Source organism: Wyeomyia smithii, chromosome 3 (assembly GCF_029784165.1).
Source record: "Wyeomyia smithii strain HCP4-BCI-WySm-NY-G18 chromosome 3, ASM2978416v1, whole genome shotgun sequence".
Taxonomy (NCBI): domain Eukaryota; kingdom Metazoa; phylum Arthropoda; class Insecta; order Diptera; family Culicidae; genus Wyeomyia; species Wyeomyia smithii.
In genome coordinates, this window is record NC_073696.1 from 241,887,241 (window position 1) to 241,911,858 (window position 24,618).

At 37.4% G+C, this 24,618-nt stretch overlaps 1 protein-coding gene across 5 annotated transcripts in view; it reads right to left on the reverse strand.

Annotated features, from left to right (window-relative positions):
- LOC129730032 (extracellular sulfatase SULF-1 homolog) overlaps window positions 1-23,548 on the reverse strand; it is a 111,519-nt gene extending 87,971 nt beyond the window's left edge. Inside the window, exons 1-2 of one of the 5 annotated variants that reach the window (XM_055689000.1) lie at window positions 23,285-23,548; window positions 21,537-21,841 (exon numbers count right to left, since the gene is read on the reverse strand). The gene's annotated coding sequence lies outside the window, so the exon portion shown is untranslated. Of the gene's footprint in view, window positions 1-21,536; window positions 21,890-23,117; window positions 23,257-23,284 lie in introns of those variants that run through there. The other 4 variants (XM_055688999.1, XM_055689001.1, XM_055689004.1 and 1 more) reach the window with 4 other exon arrangements.
- Between the last annotated feature and the right edge of the window lie 1,070 nt (window positions 23,549-24,618).

Below are 24,618 nucleotides of genomic sequence, written 5' to 3' on the forward strand. Positions count from 1 at the left end.
GTTCGACGCGGAATGTGTTGTTTACATTTGAAGCATTTACTAATATAAGAAAAATATACCTTCCCCCTCATCTTCCTTTTATGCTCATTGATTCGAAGTGTTTTCAGAGATTTCAAGCTATGAAAGTTTTTGTGCATTTCAAATGAGATTCAATATACATGCACGCAAAAGTTCAAGCTTTAATCATCCAATGTGTCCTTTCAATTCGCACAGAATTTGCTCTGACTTCGCACAACCAATGCGTGATACGCATAACGCAAAAGTTGTACAAGAAATACATTGACAGAGATCAAAATCAGAATATGTATCATATACACAAAAATCGTAATGTCTCGGTAAACTTCGGCTTCGGGTGAAGGATCAGTTTCGAGGCGCTCAAAAAACCGTTCTTTACTTTCGCGAGCCGGTGCGTTTCAACGCCTCGTGCATCCCTAAAAATCGTCAGCAACCGAAACAGCCAATAGCGAGCCTTGTTGCCGCGGAAGTTATTGACGCTGGTGCCAGTAACGCAGAATCGAATGCATGTGAATAAAACCAGAGTCATAATTAAATGCAAAATGTTTTGGACTAATCTTATGTTTTTGTTTATTGTTAATGATTGAATGATGTTTTCAAATGACCTGATTCATAAAAGTGAATCGATTAGACAATAATTTCTTCAATTTATTCAGTACCCAACTTATCAGTATTGATTGCTGGTTGCACTGCTTTAACGATGCCAACTTACTGAACTTCGGTTGATGCTTTATAAGTGTAGTGATTTGGAGCTGCGCAATACATTCAAAATACGCTAGAGCATCAAATGCGTTATGTCCAACGCACATGCGTTGTACTGGTTGCAATTTTAATCAGTAAATGCGCTAATTTCGCTCATAAATGATCTGGTTACGCACACTCCAACTTTTGCGTGTGCAAAAGTTGGATGGTGCGGAACCAGTACAAAATTGTGCGTTTTTAGAGCATTTGTTGATGTAGTTTGGAACCAGTACAATGATTGCGTGTTGGGCATAACGTGAATCATACTCTAGTGTTTCAAAAAGTTTCGTCATGTTGATTCGTACTGGTTTTGATGTTTTTCAGAAGGTTGCTCTCGTTGAAACAGTGCAACCAGCAATCAATACTGATAATTTGAGTACAGACTAGATAAATGAAAATATTAACTGATCGGTTCACTTTGAATGAATCCGGTCATTTAAAAACATTAACAATAAGTTTATTCTAAAAATTTTGCATTTATCTATGACTCTGGTTTTATTCATATGCATATGATTCCACGTTACTGGCACCAGCGTCACTAAGTTGTGTGAGGGAATATGGATTGCTGCAGAGTATTATTAGGGATGAGCAAGTCGTTCATATAAACCGGAGCACGAAAATGAAGCACGATTTTTCGAGCGCCCCAAAATGATCGTTTGCTCGAAACTGAACTTTACCGGAACATCACGATTCTCGTGTATATGATATATATGCTGATTTCAATCTATGTCAATGTATTCGCAGTACAACTGTTGGGTTGTGCAATTCACACATTTATTGTGCGATTTCAGTGCAAAATTTGTGCGAATCGGGAAAACACATTGATTGTACAAGACTTGAACTTTTGCGAGTAGTGTTGTCTTGAGTAAAGTTACTGGATACTAATTTGAGATATATTTTCGTCGGTCAAGTTATTTGAGCAGTTCCAAAAAATGTCTCAGTTTTAATATTTTTTTAACTATCATTTTTGATTTGGTTGAAACTTTGCATAGACTTTTCCATGGGCAAAAGATGCCTTTTTGTTCTATTTTTGAGAAGCTATTTCAAAATGCTATTTTGCGAAGGTAATGATGATAACTAATATTTTCAGAGTCAAAACGAATAGTTTGATCGGTATGACGTCTTCGGTAAAGTTATAGATAGTAATCTTATCTTTAAAAAAAAACACTCCAAAATTAAGTTTTTTCGAGTTAAAAAAATTAAAACCTAATTATCTAAAATCTGATTTTTTATAGAAACTACAAAAGATTACCTAAACAATGGAGACTTTCCGATCAGGGAAAAAGACATAATTTAAAATAAAAAATTTTTTTCACAGGGTACATCTTTTTTAGGAAGGACAAAATAATCATCTACAACTTTACTAAAGACACTATACCTTTTTCGACTGGCAAAATATTTGTAACTCCCCATAGAGTGCTCTATTGGAGATTAAAAACATTTTTTTAAACAAACGGTCCTTTCAAAACAAATATGCCCCTTGAAAAACGAAATTAAAAAACAAAAATCACGATATTAATAAAAATAAAAATAAGTTGTAGGTAACAACTTTGTATATCCGAATAAAATGTACACCGTGAAAAAAAAAACTTTTTTTATTTCAACACTAGGAAGTAGAATTTAAATTAACATTATATATTTCAATAAGCTCATTTTTTAAAATTTTCGTCTTTTTTTCATACAACCTACAAAGGATTAGCTAAACATTGATGGTTGTCTAATCATGGATAGAATAGAAGTAAGAGAATAAATTTTCAAAAAAAATCAAAGCTAGAACAGTTTGCTTGATTGGTCTAATGTCTTTAGCAAAATAGACAGTAATTTTGTTAAATACCTCAAACCACATAATTTTTTATGAATCTGATTTTTTTTCTACGAAAATAAATAGCTATTTGAATTCGGGAAAACAGAAAACAAAAAATAAATAAAATTTGACAAAAAAAAAATACAACAATTTTTTGCAGTACATATTTTTTCGAAGGACAACATTATTATCTACAACTTCGCCGAAGACACTATACCGACCAATCAAACCAATCCTAAAGTTAAATTTCCCATTAGCAGAAAAAGCATATGATTCCAATTGACTGACCCAAGCGCCTACCTTCTATTTAATAAAAATAAGTTGGAGTTCCCAAATCACGATTTAACCCAAGAACGGATCCGCGGATCGACGAGAAACGAATTGGTATGTGAGGGTTTCTTGGGCCAAGGACGGTTATTATCCCTCTTTCTGAAGGGAGAGCTGCCATACAAATGAAACACAAATGTCTGCATAACTCAAGAACTAATCAAGCGAATGGAACTAAATGTGACATGTGGAGGTTTTGGAAACAAGAAATATTTCTGTGGTGGTTCAACACCCCTCCCTCTTATGGAAGAGAGAAGTCCCATACAAATGAAATACAAATTATGAGATCTAAATGAGCAAATGAAACCAATTTTGATATGTAGAGGTTTTTGGGAGTAAGAAATATTTATGGGCTATTTCGAAACCCCTCCCTTCTCTAACAGGGGAGGACTCCCATAGAAGTGAACCTAAAATTTCCATAAAACTCGAGAACTAATCAAGTAAAGAAAACCAGATGTAGCGTGAGAAGATTTTAGGGGACAAGACGTGTTTTTATAATGGTTTGATATTCCTTCGTCCTTAAAAGGGAGGGTTTCTATACGAATGAAACAGAAATTTCTACATAACTTTGAACTAATCAGACAAATGGAATCAAATGTGTACAAGAAATGAATTTGACACCTCTTTCTGATGCACAGAAGCCAAATACCGACCCCATTAACCAATTTGAATTCTGAAATGGCGGCCTTCTGGAAAACAGACCAAAATGACCGAATACCACCCAATAGGGGTATCTCTTTTTTTTTTTTGAAGACTTATAAATATAATAATTTCCGGAATCAGAATGATACCCAGAGGCCAGAAATCAACTCCGCATTCCGTTTTGAAATCCAAGATGACGACTACTGCTCTCTAGAAACCAGCCCCAATTTGTTGAATACCACCCAATATACACGTATTAAGGATGGTGCACAGAAGCCCTCAGTCAACCCCAGACACCATTTTGAATTCATGATCCCGGTTTTCAGAAAACAGCCTAAAATGAGCAGAAAATCAATATAGATATTTCCGGAACCAGAATGATTTGCAGAGGTCAGAAATAGATTCCACATGTCAGTTTAAATCCAAGATGGAGACCTCCGGTTTCTTAAAAACATCCAAAAATGGCTGAATGCCATCCAATATGGGTATTTACGTAATCGGTATGATGCACGGGAGTAAAAAATTGACCCAGGATGCCATTTTGGATCTTTTCAGGGCCACCATATTATTTTCAGAGTTATTTTATTAGTGTTAGATAAAAGTTATTGGCATAAAATGATACAAAAAAGTCTATCGTAATATTAAGGTCTATATTTCAAATAATTATTGAAGAGAGAGAGTTTGTTCCGACCATATCAAATGCATCAATGGATTCAATGTAACAAATGGCCTTTTGTAGTTTTACGTCAAACTTGCGATCGTGGCTTTGTACACCACCTTTTCTGATAATGCTTTTTTCACTGAGAGGAATGCTTTTTTCACTTCAATTTTCAAGAACATCGAAAAAATCAGAGAACTTAACATTGAAAACTTTTTCGCAACCCTGCATTTGTGAATTGTATGTAAATTCTATTACTTTGTTATTAATTTCGTTTTGATCCCAACTGTCTTTTAAAAGTTTTTTTTTTTTTAAGGGGGGATTTGTTAGTAGCTTAAGTATTTATGATAAATATTAGTAAATAATGAGTATGTGTGTCCAATCACAAATGGTGACTTCTCAACACTGTTAGAAATTTGTAATTTTAATTGTTAGGATTTGTTTGCTTTCGCAATTAGGACTTTTCATTCGTAGGGATTTAAACCTACTTGTCAGAAAAGGGGAAGTAAACTTACAACTAACTTAATTGCTAACTTATTGGCTATAAAGAGAGCTTATCGTAGCAATTGAGGATTGCAACGATTATTGTCGAAAATTGTTAATAATTTTATTTGACATAGCTTCTAATGGTTCAACACCAGTAAGTCTATGTAATTCGAGTGTACCAAACTAAGGAGGACGCTTCAGAATCATTTTCAGAATTTTATTCTGAATCCTTTGGAGCGTTTTCTTCCTTGTTGAACAGCAACTTGACCAGATCGGTACAGCATAAAGCATTGCTGGTCTAAAAATTTGTTTGTAAATCAAAAGTTTGTTCTTTAAACAAAGTTTAGAATTCCTGTTAATGAGAGGATATAAACATCTCGTATGTTTGATGCACTTGGCTTGTATACTCTCAATGTGCTCTTTGAAAATAAGTTTTTTATCATAAATTAGTCCCAAGTACTTAACCTTGTCGGACCAACTTAAAATAACCCCATTCATCTTGACAACGTGATTATTGTTTGGCTTGAGGAAAGAAGCCCTAGGCTTATGCGGAAAAATTATCATTTGAGTTTTGGAAGCATTGGGAGAGATTTTCCACTTTTGCAAGTAGGAAGAAAAAATATCTAAACTTTTCTGCAATCGACTGCATATGACACGAAGACTTTTTCCTTTTACGGAAATGCTTGTGTCATCGCAGAACAATGACTTTGTGCATCCTGGAGGCAAATCAGGAAGATCTGAAGTGAATATGTTGTACAGGACTGGACCCAAGACTGAACCTTGAGGTACACCTGCTCTGACAGGAAATCTATCAGATTTTGAATTCTGATAGACAACCTGCAGAGTTCGATCAGTAAGATAATTTTTTAAAATTTTGATTAGGAAAATTGGAAAATTAAAAGTTTGCAATTCCGCAATCAAACCTTTATGCCAAACACTGTCGAATGCTTTTTCTATGTCTAAAAGAGCAGCTCCAGTGGAATAACCTTCAGATTTGTTAGCTCGTATCATATTAGTAACTCTGAGCAATTGATGAGTTGTGGAATGCCCATGGCGAAATCCAAACTGTTCATTTGCAAAAATTGAATTTTCGTTGATGTGTGACATCATTCTGTTAAGAATAATTCTCTCAAACAGTTTACTTATTGAAGAAAGCAAACTGATTGGTCGATAACTTGAAACTTCAGCTGGGTTCTTATCCGGTTTTAAATGGGAGTAATTTTTGCATTTTTCCATAATTTGGGAAAATATGCAATTTTGAAGCAGCAATTGAAAATTTTCACTAAAAATTCCATTGTGCTCTCAGGGAGATGTTTGATTAGTATATTAAAGATTCCATCGTCACCAGGTGCTTTCATATTTTTTAAATTTTTAATAATTGATTTAATCTCAATCAAGTTAGTTTCAATTATTTCTGCAGGTAAAAAATTCTGGGAAGAAATTAAATCAAATTGACGTGTGACTTCATTTTCAATTGGACTCACAAAATTCAAATTTGAGTTATGAACACTCTCAAACTGCTGAGCAAGTCTTTGAGCCTTTTGTTCATTGGATACAAGAAAACGTTCACCATCTTTTAAAACTAAAATAGGCTTTGAAGGTTTCTTAAGAATCTTCGACAGCTTCCAAAATGGTTTTGAATATGGTTTCAATTTTTCAACTTTAGTCCCAAAATTTTGATTTCTCAGAAGAGTAAATCTATGTTTAATCTCTTTCTGTAAATCTTTATAAATAGTTTCAAAAACAGGGTCACGAGAACGTTGATATTGACGTCTGCGGACATTTTTCAAACGAATTAGAAGTTGAAGATTTTCGTCAATTATTGATGAATCAAATTTCACTTGAGCCTTTGGAACAGAATAATTCCTGGCATCAACAATTGCACATTTTAATGCTTCCAAAGCGGAATCAATATTCACTTCGTTTTGCAAATCAAGCTCATTACTGAAATTTCTCTCAATATAAGTTTTGTATCTTTCCCAATTAGCCTTGTTATAATTAAAAACAGAGCTCATAGGGTTTAAAACTGATTCATGTGATAAAGAAAAAGTTATTGGAAGATGGTCAGAATCAAAGTCAGCATGTGTGATCAAATCACTACATACATGACTTTGATCTGTTAGCACCAAATCAATTGTTGAAGGGTTTCTTACAGAAGAAAAGTATGTAGGACTATTCGGAGACACAATAGAATAGTATCCTGAAGAACAATCATTGAATAAAATTTTGCCATTGGAATTACTTTGAGAATTATTCCATGAACGATGTTTAGCGTTAAAATCGCCGATTATGGAAAATTTCGAACGAATTCTGGTGAGTTTTTGTAAATCACCTTTAAAATAATTTTTGAGCTCGCGTGTGCATTGAAATGGTAAATATGCTGCGGCAATAAATAAAATCCCAAGTTCAGTTTGAACTTCAATTCCCAAAGTTTTAATAACTTTCGTCTCAAGATGGGGAAGAGCACGATGTTTGATTCGGCGATGAATAACAATTGCAACTCCACCGCCGGAACCCTGAATCCTATCATATCTATGAACCACGTAATTGGGATCATATTTTAATTTTATGTTAGGTTTCAAAAATGTTTCAGTAATAATTACAATATGCACATTATTTACTGTTAAAAAATTAAAAAGCTCATTCTCATTGGCCTTCAATGAGCGAGCATTCCAATTTAATATTTTAATTGTTTTATTTAAAATCATTGCTAAATTTTAAATTAGAAACATTTTAATAGTAAAATTTGTGCCTATTTGAATGGCTTCAAACATTGATTTTGCCTGCAACATGGCGTTCATAAGATCGAACACTGCCTGTTGCAAAAAAGAAAGTTTACCTGCCGTAATAGGCCCCAGGCAGTTGACATTAGAATGATAATGTTCGAACTACCTGTAACCTGTGCATAAGTTAAACGGGTATGCAAAGGAGTAGGTAAACTATGCGTCACTGGTACGCTTGGAGAATTTTGTTTTGAAGTTGGTTTTAATTGAGAAACTAAATTTTGTTTACCTTGCCTTGCCTTAACAATTGCTAAACGGACTGGGCATTGATAAAAATTTGACATATGGTTGCCGTTACAATTCGCACAGCGAAAATTTTTACTCTCTTTCACAGGACATGTGTCCTTTTTATGAGAAGAGTCTCCACAATCAAGACATTTTTGGTTCATGTTACAGAATTTGGAACCATGGCCATAACGTTGGCAAGTACGGCATTGGGTGATATGCTTTTCACCTCCGCCATACTTCCTATAAATTTCCCACTTTACACGCACATTATACAAAGCATGTGCTTTTTCAAAAAGTTTTAAGTTGTTAACCTCATTGCGGTTAAAATGAATTAAATAATTAACAAGGGAAATTCCAGTTCTCTGACTGTTTTCGCCTCGTGATTTTTGTTTCATTAGAATTACTTGGGTAGGGGCTATGCCAAGTAATTCTGTTAAAGTAAGTTTGATCTCATCAACGGTTTGATCGTTGGTGAGACCTTTCAAGACAACCTTGAACGGCTTGGCGTTCTTGGTGTCATATGTAAAAAATTTGTACATCTTGTCAGTTAAATACTGAACAAGATGATCACGACCCTTTACTGAGTCGGCTAATAAGCGACATTCACCTCTACGGCCAATTTGATAGGTAACTTTAACGTCAGAAACAAACGTTGAAAGTTCCTTTTTGAATATATTAAATTCAGAAGAAATAGTTACCACAATAGGTGGAACTTTCTCCTTTTTTAAAGATTTTATATTTTGTATAGTTTCATTATTGGTAACTTCCATTTCGCCAGCTTCATGCTCAAGCAAAATATCAAAAGCATTGTCACTACGGACACTCGAAGTGTCAGAAAGAGATGCCTCTCTTTTCCTCCCCGCAGCGATGCGAGGTTTCTATTTCCGTCCAGCCATTTCAGGTGATACGAAAAAAGTTAAAACAAATGTTAAATTCAAAAGTAGGTAGTCTTGAGAAAGACTGATGGGAAATAACTTTCAGGTAGTCTTTAAAAGACACACTGACAAAACACAAACTTTGAAGCTATAGGCAGTCAAAGACCAGTCCACAAGCAACCGAAAAAACGTCTGATCTGTAGGACAGTTCAAGACGCACTGTGTCTTTTAAAAGTAATTTTCATTTAGTTAATGTTCACGATTGTCCACCGAGAGAATGAGAGAGTCTAAAATGACGAATTTTTCTGTGCACGTAGCAGACTCCCCAGCCACGAAAAAAATCATAAGAAGGTTGTATGCAAAGCCACGACCGCAAGGTTGAAGTAGAATACTTTTAAAAGAAAGATAACCCGGCTGCTTGCGTGTCAGTCATTTTTTCTAGTAAATAAACGTTGACCGTTCATTGGCAGTATTGTAATTTCTTTGTATCTGATATTTTGAATGAAGTTCATTGGATATTTTTAAATTTTGTGCAAATGAGAAGTTGAAGTGCTGCCGAATTGTAATATGCACTTTCAATACGACATCATTAAACAGGAACGGAACAAAGGCTACGGTTATGCGGTTACGGTTACCGTGGTGAAATGTACAGCTATTTTTAAGGCGAAGTAGAGCTATTTATTTCAACAGATTTCGTCTTGCCGAATCGCATCGCGCCGTTATTTGCGTTCTGCATGACCGTAGCCAAACACTAAGCGACGCAAACACGTAATAATAGTCAGAGTATGCATGTAGATGAAGATAATAAACTTTGGATTATAGCGCAAAACGAGAAAATATTAACTCTTCAAATATTCATTTGTGTTCTTCAAATTTCAGTTGTTCAATTTAATATCCGATGAAATGTTTGTTTATTATCTGATGAAGCACTTATATAGGCCAAATGATGCATTCCCAATTTACTAGGTCCATAACTCTGCCGACCGTGCTTGGGAAAGCGCGGTATAACGACCAATCAGAGGTCGAATTTTTCGTTTTGACAAGGCTTAAGAGTTTTCAATAGTATAATAGTTCGAATGATAAAATTGCAATTTCAAGCATTTGGTAGGAATCTTAGAAGACTTTCTAATCGATTGCTGCAAAAACGAAGGAAATCCATCGAAAACTAACCGATTTATTAGCATTTGAAATTTTTCTCACTTTTTTCAGTTTTAGATTTTCATTTCACATCCCTATGTAGCCGAACTTCCTGAGAGAAGTATTCTAATTCAAAATTAAATCTTAATTAATTCATTTGTTGTCCCTATAAGGACAATTGTTCAATTTATCATAGGATGTAGTGTTTATCTTACATCTCTGTGTTACCTTGATAGTGAGGACTAAGGCGCACGGTCAACACAATGAGAAAGTGTTTTCACATTGAAAACTAGACACGGCTTTACTGGAGGAAGTGTTGGCAAATGCATCTACTGCTAATAACACCGCTATCATACGAAAGCGCGTCGTTTTATGTGGGGAATATCAACAACGAAAACTAACGCGCGTCTGAGCATAATCCGAACTGTTTCGCCGTGCTGCTCCCATTTACCTTTACATCGGCCTCAGGGAAGTATCGGCTGCATCTGCATCTACCGCTGAGGTTGTCACTATACTGCTATTGGTACCAAAAGCTATTAACTCTTCAAATAAGTGTTTTATTTGTTCTCAAAAGAACAATTGTTCAATTCAAAATATTCTCTTCATGCAAGCCTGCTGCTGATGCTTCCCGCTACCACACTGAAACAGCATTTTAGTGAAGGGAGTGTCGTTGCATCAGCTGACCCTGCTACTATCGATGCTGATATACCCGCTGCAACAGCTACGCTATGCATAGCCATGCCACAGTTGTGGCCGCCATTGGTATCCGCTGTACCTGCATCTGCTGGCCCTGCTGCTATCGATGTTGAGATCCGCTGAAACTGCTACGCTTATCCGCAGCCATGCCATAGTTGTGGCCGCTATCCGCTATCGATGGTACCCACTGCTCGCTCCCGCTGCTGCTAAGAGAGGACTGCTGTCGTCGCTGTTCAGAACTATTATGAGCGGCTTCGACTAAAACAGGCTCTTATATAGGGATGAAAATAGGAATGAATTATTTTACGTACGTGGTGGAATGATATAACTTGAAAAATATGTGTGACTTCATTCTGGTTCAGAGCGATCATTTGATAAGCTCCACCTCTTTTTTCAGTTTCTAAAGTTTTTCCTCAGTTTCGTAGCACGGATGCACAAAAATGATTTTTTGTGAACATTCTGTCGAGCCGGACCGATAGCACTCTCATTGAAGCAACAAAATAACATGTTTTGTGTCGTGTTGTGCAGCTTGGTTGAAGAAAATGTTCCCTTCCCCATGTCGCATGTAAGCAGATTATTGCGTTCAGTAGACAGTAGATAGTGTATCCAGCGAATAAACACCGATGGTGCTCTCACACACGCAACGGTTTTAACCCGTATCTTATTGCGGTTTGTAACATCAAGCGATTTCGTTTGCTCGCTGTTGCGTGTTGCATCATGTTGCAACTTGGCAGCTGGGGGACGACGAAATCCTGTTTATGCTGATTGATGAATCGACTTCATATTAGCTCTGCATAGTCGAACTAACTGCTTTTGTGAATGCGTACTAACAGGGCAGTTTATTATTCAATGTCGGTTATGCTGATCGCAGCCTTTGCGCTGCCCCTACAGTGGGGGGTTTACTAAATAAAGTGAAGATTAGACAACTACAACAGAATTTGATTGCATCCCGCACAGAATGTCTGCTTGTGTTGATGCCAGAAATTTATTAACCTTCTATTATTTTTTTATTTGCCTTGAAAAAAGCATGTTGCGGTTCAAAATCGGTTGCTAATTACAACCTTTGAGCTGCCCTAACATTGGGGAATTAAGATACACGGACAACATGCACTGTGGAAGCTATTTTACATTCAGTAAATTCGGCGGGTGCGACAAATTTAAATTGCTAGGATGCAACACAGAATGCTTGCTTGCGTTGACAAAAATTATTAACTTTCAATGACTTGTTCGTTTGCCTTAAAAAAGGCATTTTGATGTTCAAAATTCGATTTCCTGATGGCAATCTTCATGCTGCCCCAACACGGGGAAAATAATGGCTGTCTGGCGGCACACGCTGAGAAAAACCGCGCTGCTCCTGAGACGTGGTGACCAACCACAGGGCTAGTGCTGCTGCTAAGGAAGGACGACTGCTGTTGTCGCTGTCTAGAACTATTATGAGCGGCTCCGGCTGAAACAGGCTCTTATATGGGCCAAATAGCATGTTTTCAATTGTAAGGTATATGATCCTGTCGACCGTGCTTGGGAAGCAAGCATATAACGACCAATCAGAGGTCGAATTTTTCGTTTTAACAAGGCTTGACTATTTTCAATAGTACAATAGTGTGAATAATAAAATTACAATTATCTTATTTTGGGAAGAATCTTAGAAGATTTTCCAATCTATTGCTGCAAGAACGAAGGAAATCCATCGAATACTAACCGATTTATTAGCATTTGAAATTGGACATATTTTTCACTTTTTTCGGTTTTAGATTTTCATTTCACATCCCTATGTAGCCGAACTTCCTGAGAGAAGTATTCTACTTCAAAAAACTTTGGTCCTTGAAGTGATAAGACGATTCAAGTCTTGCACGTTAAACGGTTCTTTCGTGTCTAACAATTCCGCAATGACCAATTATTGTTGCTATTGAAGTTATTGAAGTGATTAAACACACTCCCAAACATGCTTTATGTAAATGTCGCACACTTCAAAAAATCAACACAAATGTTTGAATTTCTATAGCTTCTGCGTAACTGGAGCTTGGAAGATAGCTACTCATCGGCCCATAGGAATTGATAAGTCTATTCTTGGGTCTGTTACCATTCGAACGATTCGTGTAGAAAATAATTGATTCTGGACGGGGATCGGAACCAACACGTTTCTAAGCATCACGTTAAGGTTCAAATATTTGAAATGATCTATTTTGTATCTTTTCTTCATCCAGCATTCGTTGTTGATTACTATTTTCAGAAAATTAGCTATTTTCTCAACAATACTTCAAATTATACATTTGGTCTCAGCTTGTTCAAATCGTTTTGTGATTCATCAACTCCAATTCTGTTTGATATAGATATCTTTGTTCCATCTCGCTCTTCAATAGAAATGTGGAGTATCAATTTGTCAGCTAATAGCCACACTGGTTATGCAATGCACGAAAAACCAACACAAAATATAACCTTTTTTTACACACCTCGTAAAACACGAAAAAGTACCAGAGCAATGTGTAATTTGACCGCGGCAGAAAAAAACAAACAAACATACGTTATATGATTTAGGGACTATCGCATACAGCCTACGTAGGGTCAAAATATTAAATACGTCCATATCCTAGTGCGAAGTTGAGTGCACGTGCCGTCTTCTACGGTTGAAGGCCCCGCTGCAGTACGAAGGTGTGTAGGTAATTCGCACCTACTGCTAGCAATAATGATGATGCATCAACGCAAACACGGACGGACGGTGGCGATTCGAATGATGCTGAGTGCACATAAAATAGGAACCCCTTAGTGGCAAGTGGGTCATGATATCCAGCAGTTTGTTATTACAAGAAAAAAATGAGAATTCGTGTGGAAATTTCCTAATGAATTCTCCAATTTACTTATGAGTACCGGACTTGGACCTAAACGCCCTTGATAGTTCCAAAAATAAATGCGAGCTGAAAACATCTTATTTGCCTAGTTAGTACGGCTCCTGGCTGGCACTTTCATTTTCCGCCAGACTAACTGATACAACAGCATCCACGGTCTATACCAATACTATTTGCCATGTGTCGCCGCGTATACCCTTTCCGGTCGCACCGAGTGCGCTTTTCGTGATATATCGAATCGCTTTTCTCCATCATCACGGGTGTGGCGACGACGACGGTCGGTCGTCATTTGGATTTGGACCAATCGCTTCGTCACGGAGAATTTCGATTCCCAGCCTGGCGTCATCATGTCGATGTTGGATTCACACGTTCCACGCGCTCGATGCTATGGCACAGTCTCGAAGTATTACGCTACAACAGCGAAGGACCCATTTCTCCACCTCTCTCAATCTCGATCGGTCGTTTATAGGCTAATGTATTTTAATCTTTCCGGCTGGGCCCATACGAGGGAAACCGAGCGCTTGTTTGTTGGCAGCATTGGTGATTACAAATGGGGGACAGTTATGATGATTCGAAATACACTCCCCAGCCGGCTCTAGGTTGGTCCAGATTCAGATGGCGAAAATGTGTATCCCCAATGAATATACGACAGAGTGGAGACAGTGGATGATTTCGGCACTGCTTCCGCTGCTCTATCCTTTCATTGGAAGCGAACGATATTATAAACACCACCCAGCAGTGGTGATGGGCCACTATTTGCTAAAGATGATTGCAATCAAGAAGTAACTTGTTTATCCGATATTACCTGCTTAAATTCATGACTGCGTTGTGTTTCAGTTTGGCTAGTGCCTATTTCGTTAAGCGGTTCCTCAACAAAATTGTAGATTCTGTAAAATTCTCAAAATCGATTTTTTCTCTCATTTTAATTGATCCAACCAATGACGAAAAGCTCAATAGCTTTTCTGATAACTTTCCAATGGAATGTTGACACTACCGCGAAAAAATCGTGATAGTAAATTGCTTTGTTATTTCTGTTCATAACTTTTTGAATATTTTTTTTCAAAAAGACTAAAAATAGTACATCTAGCGGTGTGATTTGACTTTTCTCGAGACAGTTTATTTATTAAAATAGAATAGCACATACACAAATTCTAAGCTTCACATTTTATTTCAAATTTACAGAACAACTGTAAGTAATATTTATTACTAAAATCTTCAAATCGGTGACATGCTCTTTAAGGGAGAAGTGTTTGAACAATGTATAAATAAGCATTGTTTTTACGAGTAGAGTCGAAAGATTGAATATCACTTGATTGCAACTGAAAGGTATTTTTGGCACTTTCTTAATTATAACAGACACCATTACTCAAAGTAATTACGGATTTTTAAAAATATGTAATGAAATCTATGAATCACATCACATTCAATCGTTTACTTTACGAAATAAATACGTGAGCTCTCGTAGATTCTATAGGGTGAAATTAACCACCCATGAAATCTATGCATATATTTTTCCTTCTATAGTACCAGAACACAACTACATCCATTGATTAGGAATATTGTTGAATGACTCATGATCTGATGATAGTTTTTAGTCGCAGTCCCCACAGCTCAACGACAACTTAGTACTAACTTTTACCAGATGGAAGTCATGACTCAGGTTTTCTATCCAAAGTAACATTGAGGTATTAAACCTCTTCCGGAAGATGACTCTACATTTCACTGATCGCTAATTTCTTTATTACCAATGCCAACCCCAGTTGCAACCTAACTGGTGGCCCTTCTTTATACGCTTGGGTTTGACCTCCAAAGCGCACCGTTAATTTAGTCAGTTTTAGCACACCAGCGCATGGGCTCAGTTCGTAAACAACTATCTCGAATCTCTTTCTTACTTGCATCGTGAATCGCAATACCGTTTCTTTATTTCTGGATAGGTTGACACTAACCCAGTGGAATTAATGAGTTAGCTATTAGAGCAGGCTGTTCTAACTTATCTTTCTAAAACAGTTTTAGAAGGGTTTACATTCAAACCCTCTATTCTACACCATTTTAAAGTCACATTGAGCGCAGTTTGCATCCAATTAGATATCGTTGCATCAAACTCCCCACGCACTTTTACGGCTTCATCATCTGCCTATCCAACCGACTCATATCCTAGTTTTGCTAGCCTTTTGAGGAGTTCGTCGTTACTACTCAGGACCACAATACGGGTGAAAGTACCTTCCTTGAAGAAAGCTTCACATCGATCTAATTGTTTGTTGTTGTTCGATAACAGTTTTTCACGCGTCTCGCTTCCTATAAAGAACGCATTGGATGCATTGTCCGATGCATCTTCAATATCAAGAAAATCAACTATACCAATTCCATTGAATTGAAGCGACTTCTCGATTTTATCACCTAACGGTTGTAGTGCCGTTAATGTAGATTTATTATTTTTTACTTGAAGAAAAATTCAATAAACTCGTTGACCTAATAGAGTCTTCCTCAATTTTTCAATAAGTGTCAATTTAATAATTTCGGAATACAACTTGTGCATTCTGTGTATTGACATTGGTGCCAGCAGCCTCATATATAGGCTAACCAAAGCACACGGTGTCGATTTGCTGTTTGTTGTTTGTTTACCGCGCACGATGAAAGGGTACCGCGACGTCGCACATAGGAGTAAATACGTTTAAAACCTGATCATAAGTGAAAAATTCAAAGTAAATCAACTTTGTATTGTAGTGTTTCATTTTGAAGTGTGATGTATGCTTGATCACTTGACAGTTCATCAACATCCAAAAGTTATGTTTACGGTCTTAACGAGAGGTTTGAACCGACCGCAATTCAACAGTTTTTTGTGCATGATAATGACGCTTTGATACCGTGATCTGAAATATAATGCTCCGAATATAAACAAGTGATTTTTAAATTGAACAACGATGGAGATTGCTAAAGAATGTTAATCGAACAGAAATGTGTACTTCGCATGTTTGCTAGTCTCTCCGAATACCCAGGTGTTTGTCAGAATCAATATAACAAAGCCCATTTGCTTTTATAAGTTGACTCAAAATGGGATAAGTTATGTTTCCGGCAAAATCCGGTTGAACAGCTTATATTACGTGAAAGGGCTAATATTTTTGGTTATAATGGTAAAAAAAAAACCTTCAAGATGCTTCCGGTCTCGTGTTTTATCGCTATGTGAAAATAATCAAGAAATTCTTATTTTTTCGCTTCTTGGATAGTTGTAGCCTTGGTTACCCAAACGAAACTTTGTCAAACGACTGAAATGTGTACTGAAAAGTCATTTCATGATAAATTCAAGTATTTGGATGAATTTGGACCCGACTATGACTGAATTTAAATTTCATTACAAGAAATGTCGTCCATCACTTTAAGGTGGGTTACTCCATGCAAAAAATTATCCAAATCCAATCATTTGTTTTTATTATCACGTTTTCAGTGCAAAAAATTTTTTTAAATAATTATGATCAGGTTTGATGTTCTAAGTGTTCCACTGTGCGTCGTAGTAAAGTACTTTTGTAGCACGTAGCCGCACAATGTTCAAAATGATCGATTGTAGAGTGCCGCGTCGGTGAAGGTTTGGGAGGCGTATCCAGGCGTGTTAATCTCCTTCTGGTGTTTATCGAGAAAAACGTGAAAATCAACACCGCGTACTCTAAGACCAAGGTTCTGGAGAAGGTTATGGCATCGCCTCCTAGCTCTAATCCCCGGGAATTTTATGCTGGTCGAGCGAAGCAAACATCAAATGAGCACTATGGACCAATTAAAGGAGCTTGTTCTCAAGATCTGGGACGAGATGGCGATGGACCAGGTGCGTGCCGAAGTGATTCATTAGAGAAACATCTCAAGAAACAATGCGAAGGAGGGTGCTCTCAGCTAATATGTCGTAAAGGTTCGCAATGAACACAGCTTCAATAAAAATTGACTCAAACAAAATTATCTTGTATTTCATTTTTTACCATACACTAAAGTCGCTTTTTACGCGGGGGATACGTGCCGCGTAAAAAAACCGCGTAAATTCCGGAATCCGCGTAAAAAAAACGCGTAAATTCCGGAATCCGCGTAAAAAAACCCCGCGTTAATTCTGCAATCCGAGTGAAGAGAAACCGAAACCCGCCCAAAAAAAATACCGCGTAAATTCCGGAATCCTCGCAAAAAGAACCGCGTAAATTCCAGAATCCGCGTAAAAAGCCGCGTCAGAAAGCCGCGAATTTTTCACTGTCAGCTACAAAATATCAGTTGAAACTGAAAGCTGTGAATATCAATAAAATTACTTTCAGCTTCAATCAACTGACAGTGGTAATGCTGACTACTGCGATTTCGCACGCGCTGTGTTGTTTTGTCGATGTTTATGTGACTGAAAATATAGATGCTTATTTATTTCTTCGACTTTATGCATTGGATTGGCTCAGATCAAATATACTCAACATGTTTCTAGACAATATAATTTTTTTCACTGACATGATTTTCAGTGAGAATTGACACGAGTGACACTCAACATCAGTTTCAACTTGAGAGAATGAAATAACTGTTGTGTGATTTCCGTTTTGAAGTTTCGGAATTTCGCTGCTCTGGTAAGAATACCCTGTAATAGAGAAGAGTACAGACTGCTGGGTCTAATTCTAAAGGCTCTAGGAGTCGTTTTATCTCTTTTTTCGCTTTAAGAATAAAAGCAGCCTGAAATTTTCTCCAAGCTTTAGGTATGTAACGCAGAGCCAACAACATTGAACAGTGCTCCACAACCTCAACCCTACATCGGAAGATAATGTTATTTATAGTATTTTTGTAGAAAATTTCGACTTTCTAAGAAAAATGTTTACAGGTTGTTCGAACGTGATCTATGAAAAAATTACTTTTTTAAGCGAAAAAACCAACTTTTTGCAATTCTGTTCGATTCCCACATTTTTCCGTATTATTTTTTTTATTTTTGTAGGGTTATTTTTAAATAGTTTCCGGTCCGTTAAACATCGCAAAATAGGTTAATTTTCCCCCTAACATTTAGATTAAACCTTTCAGAATACGTAGAAAAATTCAATCAAGAACTGAAATTTTTACTGCCAAGACAATTCATGAAGAAAATTTACAACAGACTGCTCGATGTCTGAGGAACTTTTGCACATGGGTTCATTCTCAGGCTCCTTACACCACTCTACATGACTCTTGCAGAAAAAAATCATACACAGTTGAATGTAAGTACCACCCCTGGCAGTTATAATTGCTGATACTTGGCAGGGTAACCCGCAAGGCTCCGTGAAAAAGAGCAGTAAAGTTTACATATAGACGGGTAGAGGGCATGATAAAAGTATGAAAATCCGTTACAAATCACGATGACAAAGTAACCTTCTTTCCGTTAAAGTCGTGAGAGATGCAGAGGTTTCGGACAGCAACGATTGTAACACTTTCTTCTTTCCTTCCCTAACTGACCGCAAGGACGTAGCCGGCGCCGTTATCGATCTATACAAAATTGGAAGCCACTTAATTGTTGTACATTGAAAGATGATAAATGAATCCCAAATTAGCCAATTTACGGTGGTTCTTTGTGCAACTTCACAAGTTCAGATATTACACTGATAAATTTTGCTTAAGACTGCAAATCGATTGGATAGAGTATCAGAGCACTGAAATAAATACATAGTAATTGTATTTTTTCATTCATCTTCCGAAATTTCAGAAAATTAAGATTTTTTATTGACAAGTTTTGACGTAGAATACGTTTTACGGCAACATATGCAGGGGTCCAATTTCAAATCCGGAAACATCGAAAGTGTCGCAAAAATTGTCCACTTTCAAACATTTTAAACTCTGTCAGTTTCCAACCGATTTCCTCCATTCTTGCAGCAATCGATTGGAAAATCATCTATGCACCCGCCCAAACGCAGAAAATTGTAATTTGATTATTCAAACTATATAACAATACTGAATATTGTCACGCCTCGTCGAAACGCGGAGTTCGACCTCTGATTGGACGCTCAATACTTACGTTACCTAAGACGATCGACAGAATATACCTAGTTAACCAGGTTAACCGAGTTTGTTAATTCCTAGACTGTACTTGCCTACTGTAAACTTGCCGGTGTTGTTACTGTTGTAGAATACAATGGCACTCTTTGGTGCCCTAAAATTATGTAATTGAGGTAGTTAGGATTTTTAATCACTTGAAACAAAGGTAAAACTGCACATTTCAAAATTGGCAACATAGGAAAAAATTCAGTATTTCCTTGAGAACGTGTTTATGATCCTGAGAAGAACCGATTGTAATTTGTACTTTTTCTCGTGCCGGATGGCAACAGATGGTGTATTTCTGCATTCTCAGTCCCGCAATTGCATTTACGCTATTGCGTCTTAGAAAAAGACGATTATAGTGTGAAATTGAGGCAGAATTTCGAACCTTCTATCCGACACGAGAACGGGAACATTGTTTTCCTTCAAGCCGCGCAATACGACACGATACATGTTATAATGTTGCGTTTATGAGAGCTCTATCGGTGCAACTCGGCTGGATACCCGTAAGCAATCATTTTGCGTACGTTCGTATTGCGAAACTGGGACAAACTGTGGGAACTTGAAATAAAGGCGGAGCTATTCAGACGATAGTTCTAAAAGAGAATGAAATGAATTTTTTTTTTTCGTACTTTAGCATACAACATACAAAATAAAATTTTACGCAGGTAGGGAAACAAGAGAACAGGAAAAAATGGCGTGGCCCATTTTATAACGTCAGTGCGGAAAGCGCTCAAAGTTGTGAGTTTTCGACACTCGAAAATCTTCCATAGGGGGGAGGTACATGAAATTGCAAAAATCGAAATGTCTTAAAAATGCATAAGCAGTCGAGATCTGATGTTATCTCGAAAAAAAATTTTTGACCGAAAATCGACCTTCTGGGACTAAGTCGTGTTCTAAGCAACCGAAGACCTACTATGGAATTTTTTAGAACTGACTTCTAAAATGACTCACAACTCGTTCCAAATCAGATCTAAATTACTTTAATGTTCATTAGGTATCTCAAACTTGATTTTCATCAAGGTGGTTCATTTATTTTTCACCAATTTCATGTACTCCCTTCTTAGTAGATTTTTGAGGGACGAAAAATCACAACTTTGAACGCTCTGAGGCACCCCTAAATCTTGTCCGATTGAACTGAAATTTGCAGAGATGAGCCAGAAAGTACTTGGTCGGTTTTCGAAGTTTGACGTGACACTTTTTGCTGCCATCCTAACATACATACACCAAAGATGAAAACAGCAATGTGAGTCACTCGAATTTGTAAAAACATGTGATATCCAATAAATTCATAAAAATACAGATATACTTGAACAACAACATTTCAACTTCTATAAATTTAAATAATGACATAAAATTTGGAAGAATTTCTCGAGAAAAATACATGTTGACAAAATTACCGGACAATCGACTCGAGATACCTAAACAGAAAGACGAAAGGTAGGTTTGAAAAGTGTCATAAACTACAACGAAAATGTAGAAAGAATAAAAACGTTTACCTGAATTGTAAACGTAAATTGCCCCAACATTTTGAAAAGTACCCTTCAAAAATGTTTTTTTTTACATTGATAGAAGCCTCGATTCAAGCAATTTAAAGATTTCATAGACATGTATACATTTCACATTTAACTTAAATTATGCCAATATCTTGACCATAAAGGAAGGTAACGTTATTTTTGGAACATGATGTTTATTGAAATATATTCTTATTTATTCTCTATTAAAACAGATTCATGCGCTTCCCAAGTTTTCTTATAGATTTGTCAAGCATAAACAAGTTGAATACCTTCGCAACGAACCGTGAAGGACCTCAAAACATATTTTCAATCCCATCGCACCCGAAGCCATCGTTTGCGTGTTCTTTCCATCCACCAAAAAAACGAACGAAGCAGGTGCACCGTCTGTCAGGTCCCGACTGAAGGCAGTTTCCTTGTTTTTTTTTTTGGGCAATTTTGTAACGCGTGTGTTGAGGTAAACGAACAAAAAAATCCGTGCTGCCAGTCTGCGAGCGAGCATAAAATGTTTGTACAGGCTGCATGTGGCGTGCGGCGGTTGTCTAAAGGTTGTAAAAACACGACAGACAACAAAGAAGGACGCGGGATTCGCATGACAAACAATGAAATATAATAATAGAACACGACAGCATCGAATTGTTTAGTGTCACACATATATCATAATAATGCTAGTACTATTCTTAAATTTCACAAACAAGGCCTACGGGGAAAGGGGCTATTCACAGAAGCGTTCCAGTTTCCAGTCCATGTTTTGTTCAATCTATAAAGGCAATGATGCACCTACCGTAAACACCTGGCAGCGGCGCCAAACAGCCGATCCAGTTCTCGGGCGCCGATCGGCGGCTTCGTCCAACACTAGATTAAAGTTTCTCGTTTACCTCTTCTACAAACTGGATGTACCAAATCGAATACTGGTTCTTCGGTTACCGGTTTTGTTTTAACAGGCGTTACAACAAACCAATCACGCCAATCACATCGAACACAGATGATTTTTTTTTTCAGCACTAGCACAGTTAATTGACAATTTATCAGGTTTGGTCACTTTTTATTTATTTATTTTCTTTTGTTCTTCCTTTCACAGATTCACTACTGCAATTTAAAGTGTTGATCCTCTAAGATAATGGAACACAATACATACTGTAAAGCAGCGAATTCAACACTAGTCATATTATGACATTTATGAGCTGCGTTCACGACAAATGCCAGCTTCGATTTGTTTAATATTTTCAAAATGAAAAACGAGTAATCCTGGCAGAAGAGTGTGCTGAGTGTGTGCTACATGTGTTTAACACATTTTACCTGCCGACAGCCGTAAACAATCTATAAGAGCGATTCCACGACAATTCAAATCGCCAGTTTCAGCAACCTCTCGGAGTTCTTTAAAACTTTTTGGATTTTGTGACATCTGTAATTTAAACTACTTTGCATCCTTGGATCTTTTAAAATATTGGTCCAAGAGTAAAATATCATTTTTTGTAACAGTATAGATTTCAGGAACAGAACTTTTCATTCTTCGATTAGAAAAACAGGAAAAAGTTGTTGATTGGAAAACTTGAAAAAGTATACAGACTTTTAAATAAGTTCAGAATTTTGCATGAAACTCCTCAAAACACGCATGATACCGTACGAACAACTCTTGCCTCGTAAAAAGTCATTCAATATGCGTACAACAAAAACAAAATCAAAACACAAAGGAGCGTTTGCGTCAAGCTAATCATGCGTGTAGAATTCATCAGCTTGGAGGGTGCAGTCGAGCATTTCGTCTATGAAGGTTCAAGGTTAGAAACTTTGTTTACTTTGATAATCTTTTTTTCGGCACCGAATGGACAGGCGCCCTTCTGATGAATAAACATTCTTTGAACTAATCATTTCAAGACAGATAAACAAGTTGGTGCTTTATCGGAAGACGGACGTAAAAAAGTAGAATAGCGCGCGTTGAATTTGACGTCTACTTAAAAATATTCATTTTAAAAACAAACATCGTAAACAGGGCCATAAATGCCGGGCATCATTTTAATAACCCTATCTCAGTGATTGATTCTGTCCGTGTGTAGTTTTTCTACTCCATGGTTTTTTTTTTAGAGAATATCAGAGCATTGACTGCTGGATGCAGAGTGTGGACCTGGACAGACCAAACCAGTTCAGAAGCACCCACAAGCACTAATCGTTACAACAAACATCCCTGCCGTACGCAAGCAAGCCATTCTCCTCGTACATTCCGATCGAAGGTTGGCTCCCATGGCATGCACTCCATGTCTTAGCCACCGGAATCACTGGTCCAAGGTACATTAGCGACAACGTTTCCGGACTATGCAAATCATCAGAACTTAATCATAAAAAAGACAGAATTAACATGTACACGTACACACGATGAATTCAATACAAAAAAGCCCAAAATGCCACTAGGCATCCACGATCCAGCCACAGTCCCCTCCAATCGAATGGTTGCGCATCAAGCTAAGCCGGCCAATCTTCTGCGCTTGGCGTAAGCTTCTGCAACGTTTCAACCGGCAAAACAGCTTCCGCTAGTACCTGACAATCGAATACAACACAGCGCGATGGCTGCAGTTGGTGCTGCTGCAGCGGCGGCCACTTTCTACCAATAATTGTTTTTGTCTTCTCGCTAAAAGTGCATCTTGCACCAAGCAAAATAACTTAAAACCGAGCACCGGAGCACCATCCACGCTCACATGCTTTCTTCTTATTTCCTCGTGGGTACGACACTCGACGAAACGCGACTACTGCGAACCAAACTGGATCGGACGACGGCCACACTTTGACTGCGGTGCGGTCTCACGTTTGTCCATCTGCCTGTCTGCCGTCATCAGTTCAGACTGGAGGAAATAACCTGTTTCACGTGCTGTTTCCACTCTCCCGCTCACGCTCGCTCTCGATGAGTTTTTGTTGTTAGTTTACATAAAAAACACCCATACATCTGCAACCCGGAATCCTGACTCGAAAGCTCGCGATATACAACTGTATTTATCGTGCAAAGATGGCGCTGGAAGCCGAACCTGAAAAAGCACACTTCTAGCCAGCGTTGCCAACCGAGTCTGGGAGCACAGATGAATAATCGAGTGTAATGCTTATTTTCTTAGTTATTAAATTGAAAAGATTATATATATTATTTTCCTAAAAATCGAAAACAAATTGTTTGTTTGAACTTAAGCACAACTACTTTAGAACTATTTCTCAAGTTTTCATAGAATTCCGAGCAATGAATGGGGAGAAAATTAGATCCTTGGAGCGTTTTTAAGCGGCCTGGATTTTTGCGATGAACGTTTCCATTAGCAGTGAACATACACGGAACAATTTGAGGTTAAGGAAATTTTATGAGTTTTATCATTTCAGTTGACCTGTTGAGCTTTTATCATGGTTACCGCAAGCCTCTTTAGATAAAATCACAAAGGTTGTGTGCAAAACCACGACCGCATGGTTGAAAGAGAACTAGATGAGGTTAGATTGCGAAATCTCCACTCTCCAACGGCCAATCCGGTAAAAAAAACCTTATATAGCTCCCGCTCCAAGTGCTTGCCGACAGTGACTAAAACGGCAAGTCTGCAGCTGCTGCTGCTAAAATGTGACCGTTCGTCGCATCGTTCGCAAGTAAAATGATATATTTTAACCGAAGCAAGCACTTATATCGTCAGTTGAAATCAAGGCTTGCCACTTTCAAAAGTACAATAACCACAAAATCAAATTGCAATTCCTGCATTTAAGTGAATGCGTTGTTAATTTTCCAACCGATTGCAGCGAAAAGGGAGAAAATTTCGATGGAAAATAACTGACAAGGGTTAGCCCCCTGTTCTAATTTTAGATTTTCAGTTCACACCTGCCTTAAAGACGTATTTCTACGTCAAAAAAAA